The sequence below is a fragment of the Silurus aristotelis genome (genome assembly GCF_946808225.1).
Source record: "Silurus aristotelis genome assembly, chromosome: 20".
NCBI lineage: Eukaryota > Metazoa > Chordata > Actinopteri > Siluriformes > Siluridae > Silurus > Silurus aristotelis.
This window is the reverse complement of record NC_139593.1, coordinates 16639095-16645741: the sequence shown is the minus strand read 5'-3', so window position 1 is coordinate 16645741 and position 6647 is coordinate 16639095. Positions and strand designations below refer to the sequence as shown.

Below are 6647 nucleotides of genomic sequence, written 5' to 3'. Positions count from 1 at the left end.
TGTAAAGTAATGGAAGAATTTGCTTATCCATAATGAAAAATTATAAAAAACACATAAAATAACAAACGCAGATACATGTTCGTTACACTTAAAGCCTAAATTGTAACCACATCTGTCTATAATGTCCACTATTCCCTTGTGGCACATTCTTTGCTATTTAACAAACCAGGTCAAAATTATTGCAGGAAAATGTCTGCCACATTTACCACATGATGGTTTGACCTTAGCTCCTGTTGTTTTGCCCCCTCCTCTTGTGTTTCTGTGTTAAAAGAAGGAAACTTAAATCAGCAATTTCCATGAATAATTAACAGCTCACTGGGATTAATTATTAATGTGTTGCACGAGTAATTGCTCCCGTTTAACAGAGAGAGTGTGACTTTGCAGAACACAAGAGAGAGTGAACATTGCAACTCAAAAATAGTATCTATCTATCTATCTATCTATCTATCTATCTATCTATCTATCTATCTATCTATCTATCTATCTATCTATCTATCTATCTATCTATCTATCTATCTATCTATCTATCGATCTATCTATCATTATAAAAATAAAATAAAGTAAAATTCTAAAAAAGCTTACTGCATTTTATATATATATATATATATTAGCTTTTCTCCTGTCTGTACATTCATTATGTTATCATCTCATTTGGCTTCCCCATTTGTCATTTCCATCCTCTGACACATTCACTCGAATTCTTCTTTCTCCGTATCCTCACAGAAGTGTATCACATTTCTCAGACCCAGCTTGTTAACTGCTAGCTAATTACAGTCATTATCTCGATCTGTTAAATGCACAGGAATGCTATGAACCTTGAGGCCGTCTGGTTGAGCTGCTGACTATTGAATTTGGCTCAAATGCCATGTTGTGTGTGACTGTAATTCTGTAGATCTAATTTGTCTCAAGTAATATCTACACAGTATGTCTAGAAAACATTTAGTAAAACATGTAGGCTTTAAATTTGTGATTTTACTCTGCGCCATTGGTAACCATTCTGGATAAAAACCAATTATGATTCTACTGTAGGACTTAAAATGTATTCTTACCTTCCAATGTATGTCAAAGCAACTGGTTTCTCTAGTTCTTGCTCTCTGCTCATTTTCCAGCCAAATGAACAACACCGGATCTGTCTCAGCCTGTTCTCTAGATATCCTCGTTCAACCTGTGGACTAAGGTACACTGAACACCAGTTATCTTTATTACAGCTAATAGAGACTGAGACCACCAATAAGGCCTGTTAGCTATTAACAATGATACATAATCTATTTTCAGCTGTTTAATTACAGCTTTTGTGTGAATTATGCTAGTTTTTCCTAATAGTCCATTGCATAATTTTTCACTCTGAAAACTTTCAGACAATTTCTCAGTCAACTCATATCTCGTAAAATCTTTTAAATGAGACATTAAGTTCATATTTATAGCAGTCATTTGTTCTAAAAGGCCACAATGTTTGCATACAGTAGGATGTAAAATGGCATAAAAATATTACTTTAAAGCATGGAGCCCATTTAAGCTTCTTTTACTACTTAAATAGTTTCTTAGTATATATCTACCAACTTCTTATACAGAGAGCACTGCAGTGTTCTTTGCCACACAGTTCTCTAGCAATCTAAGCATCTTATCACACTTTTGCAACACACTGCCATGTCAGCTCGCTGTAAACAGCTTTGATCTTGTTTGTGATTGCAACTGTTACTCAATCTTATTTTCCTGCAATTGCTCTGTGAGATAATAAGTTATCTGTGGTATAAACTATTGTAGAACAAGCAGTCCATCCTATGAATCTTGAACAATGCCCTCATTTAAGTAAGCAAAGTAGAGCAACAATATTAGCTTTTGCAGTGTCACAACATCGCACTCCAATCTGAAAGTGCCAAGTGTGGACCCAAAATGGTTTGCAAAATGAAAGGAATACATATTATATTCTATTAAACTGTATTAACTACACAGACATTAATCTATATTTTAAAGATGCTCCTAAGGAACATTATTTCACAGGAGCATTACTTTATTCTCACACTTGTTCAGCAAGGCTTGAGAGTTTCAGCAGCATATTTCTCAGTTACTCAGCACCACACTAGCAGACTGATAAGCTCTGTCCTGTCCAGGACTCTTGGCTGCCACAATAAAGCAATTAGAGCAAGCTGGCAGGCAAACGCCGCCCAGTGTTCTGGGGTTTCCAAGACAGGCCTTGCCAATGCCAATCCCTAATAGGATCCCAAGCACAGTCCTGCAGAGATTCAATTGGATTCGAAGCCAATCAATCATCCTAGCTATTGACCTCTGATTGGATTTGGAAGGCATGTCAGGGACGCTTTGATTTTAGCTCTGGCCCAATGAAGCTGGATGTGAAGGTTTATTGTTTCAGACGGGTGGAGGGCCTTGTTCTGGGTTTGACACACTGCCAGGAAAGATGGATGTGTACAGTGACTGCTGTATCCATCCATCAGCATTAGAGTCAGTCACACCATACCACCAAAAGTGACCAGGATTACTTATAACGTCATCCCTCACTGGTCCCAAACTGTCCATGCATAACTGCAAAACTGTTCTTTTCCAAAAGTTCCAAAACGGTATTAAACAGATTGTTGTTAATGTATACCAAACAGTTTGCACATACCAAATAGGAATTGAGTCAGAGCAGAATTTGTCGGCAACATACTTATTTACTCACTATTTCTGTATGTTAAAAGGGGAAAGGAAAATTAGTAATACATGGCAATACATCAAGAAATTTAGCATCTGTCCACTTATTGTAAATGACAGGAGATATATTTTTTAGATAAATGACGAATACTGTCAAGGCCAGTGCAGATATAACGGCATGAATTACTTCAGTTTTTCTTCATAGTGCTGCAATAATCTCAAAGTAGCCATTACATATAATGACTGATCAATGTGCCCTCTAAAGGATCTTGAGAGCAACGTAGATGCAGAGGTAAAAAAGGACAAAAGCTGAAACAGTGAGGTTTATTAAGCTCATCCTGAAGTCCAAGTAAACAGGTTCTTAAATATTACCATTAAAAGAGGCACTTTACAGTTCAGTTCTAAAAATGTGGGTTTCATAATTTAGACCTGAAGTCACTAACATTATGCTTACAGTGGTGACTTAACATAGGAATTATTAGACTGACTGACTGACTAGGTCAAGCAAAAATAATAAATCAAGGAACAAATGCTCTCTCTCTCTCTCTCTCTCTCTCTCTCTCTCTCTCTTCCTCTCTCTCTCTCTCTCTCTCTCTTCCTCTCTCTTCCTCTCTCTTTCTCTCTCTCTCTCTCTCTCACACACACACACACACACACACACACACACACACACACACACACACACACACACACACACACACACACACACACACACACACACACAAATATTTTCTATTTTCAGTGGTTTTTCTTACATTATCTTTTTCATAGTATCTATTTCCCCTTTAATTCCTACACACACCCCACACTTACCTGGTGTATTGCTTTAGAGCATGCAATTCAATTTTAGCCTCCCATGTGTCTTAGGCCCTTCGAGCTTGTAGTTGTGCATTATCCCATTACAGCCAAACAGTTTTGACACCCACTGACTAACCGATGCCATAGATAATACCATAAAGACAATGCTCAATACAAATCAGGTCAGGATAATTCATTTAACCCTGCCATACATATTTCTTATGTGTAACTCGAAACGCTGGAAAAATGAAATCAATAGAAATGTTTCTTGTTAATGAAGATGTACCGGGCTGCCATTCTTGTGGCCTGTGTGGCTTTCAAAGCTCACAGCTTGGTCTTAATAAATCTCCCAATGCGGTCAGCCGGGTGGTCAACATGGTAGAAAGGCCAGACAAGCCTGTATCAGATCCTTGTACCTCTCTGAATGCAGTGTGAATCATTACATTTGTACAGCACTTGCATGCTGGTGTCATGAGCTGTAGTAAAAAGAGTGCTGAATTAAAGACAATGAATTAAACCTCACACATTCATATATTAATATGTTAATACATTCTATGCTAACTTTCTTTTATCAAAATATATACATATTTACTATCTGTATGAAATTCTATTAGGAATGTATAAAATGTTATATGATAGTTTCTGTATCCCCAAAATTAATGCAGATCACTAATGGCTCTTAAATGGTTTCACCTTCAAAAAGTTTTACAGTACCTGCTTTTGATAAAATAATAGAAAGTAAAATTTCATCTTTTGGTAATGACATACCTTATACAAAGCATGTAATTTTTTGTTTTGAAAACATTAGCTGCCCCAAAATAGTCAAATATTACCTTAGTTTTTAAAGTAGTTTCAGAGTAGTTAGCGACTTATTAATAAATAATAATAAATAAAAGCTAACTAAAGTGTAGCTTTTTACTTTATCAAGTGTAGTTTGGTGGAAATGCCGATATATAAAATATTAAAATGTTAATACATACAAGCTATATATTTTTTTCAGGTAAATAAACAATCATTTATTTCTGGTGCATTTTTTTAATAATGACTGCAGAAACGTACATACACTGTTTTACGAGTTTCACTGTTTGACTTTTAATAATAGTTCTGTGCAAAATTGTAGTTTTAGAAAATAAAACATTATTAGGAAAAGACATTCCTGCAGACACACACACACACACACACACACACACACACACACACACACACACACACACACACACACACACACACACACTGTAGTGATAAAGTGAGAGTGGTCACCCCCTCTGTCCTCTACTCTGGCATATATCACAGCCTGCAGTTTGTGTGGCAGTGCACATTGATCGGCCATCACACTGATCACATTACAAGCCAACCAGATTAGATTTGCATTTTTAATTTATTTCCCTTATGAAAAATTGCATTGACCAGTTAAAAGATGACATATATATATATATATATATATATATATATATATATATATATATATATATATATATATATATATATATATATATATATATATATATATATGTGTGTGTGTGTGTGTGTGTGTGTGTGTGTGTGTGTGTGTGTGTGTGTGTGTATAAAAGTATATATATGTATTTATAAAAATAAATAAATAAAATATATAAATATATATATATATATTCTGACTGAGCTGCAGGGAACAAAATCTCAATTTAAAAACCATATTTTTTGCGGTACACTGATAGTGATGTTATTATATTTTGGAACTCAGAAAGACAGCTTAGCTGAAAATGAATGGCTATCCCACTAGTATCATTTTAATAAACTTTTAGGTTCATGGTTGCCAAATTCCTCATATAATGGCTATGTATTGCGAATATAAAATATGTACAACTGTTAACTTCATTTCACCTTAAAAAAATCTTAGATTTTTGTGATTCTGTGTGTATAGCTGTTCTGAGATAATATGCATTCCTAAAAGCGCTATGCAAATATATATTTTTTTAAATTGAATTGAAGAAGTGTTTAGAATTGAAGAAGTACTTTGTGAAACATTTTTGTTTGTTTGTTTGTTTGTTAGTTTGTTAGTTTGTTTGAAAACCAAATATTCAAGCCAACCCACTTTGCTTATTAAAATAAAACATTCTCCACATTTATGGATCTGAAAGACACTTATACTTACATTCATATTATACATTTTAATTGTTTGATTCACAAGAACTGTAGACTGAACATACATAATAAAAAAACAAATACCTTTACTTGCATATGGACTCATGGACTTACGTGATAAGGACTTATTATACTCCATTAGGTGTAATAAACTTTTATCAAAAGAACATCTTTGAAAGAAAAGATAGGATGGTTTTATAATGTATGTGTCCATAAGATGGTAAAACAATAAATGCTATGCTCTGTTAAGGCAGCATACTGAGATCTTACTGGCTTTGGAACGTGTATTCTGGCCCTTGTGTAATGGTGCAATTAAACGCTTCATGGCAAATGAGGTCATTTGCCACAACGTACAACTTGCATTGAAAGTGCAATGAAAAAAACAGACCTGTTTCTAAATAATTTTAAACAGTGGTGTAAAGAATTTTAGTAACTCTAATTTCTAACTTTTAAAAATGTTTGGCTTCTTTGTAGTTTTACTGAGTAGCAAAGATATGAGCTTTTATAATAACTACATTTATGATTCAATATATGTACTTTTTACTGAATTTTAATTGACAATGAACATTAACAATTACATTTGGCAGTTTTCGCTGCTGTGGCTTATTTGAAGAGGTGATATTTCCTTTCATTTTCTTTGTCCATTGAGTACTAATATTTCTTCTACTTTGAAATTGTATTTGTTAATAGAAGAATCCATTTTGAAAGATTGCGTTACTACTTTGCCTTTTTTTGACTGACTTGTTTGATATTTGTTTCATTCTGACATGTTGAAGAAGCTCTTGTGTTGATCTGGTTATTGCAGTGTTGAGGTGTACAATTTCATTTGTATTTTAGGACTTTTTGCTAGTCTGAAAGGATGCCCTACCTGTTTATTGAATCATCAGGACATCAGTTATTTGGAAAATATATGTCACTGCAGTCACCAGATGAGAATATCTACTTCAGTAAGAAGGTTAATCATAGAGCAAATGGAAACATTTTAGACAGCGCTAAAATAACACACCATCTACCGTAATTATGTTCAACTCAAATGCAGATTTAATCACAAACTAATATTACATGATCTATCAAAATTT

At 34.2% G+C, this 6647-nt stretch overlaps 1 protein-coding gene across 5 annotated transcripts in view; it reads left to right on the top strand.

Annotated features, from left to right (window-relative positions):
• Positions 1–6647, top strand: part of LOC310715754 (chloride intracellular channel protein 5) — a 161418-nt gene that overhangs the window by 99590 nt on the left and 55181 nt on the right. The window lies entirely within an intron of this gene.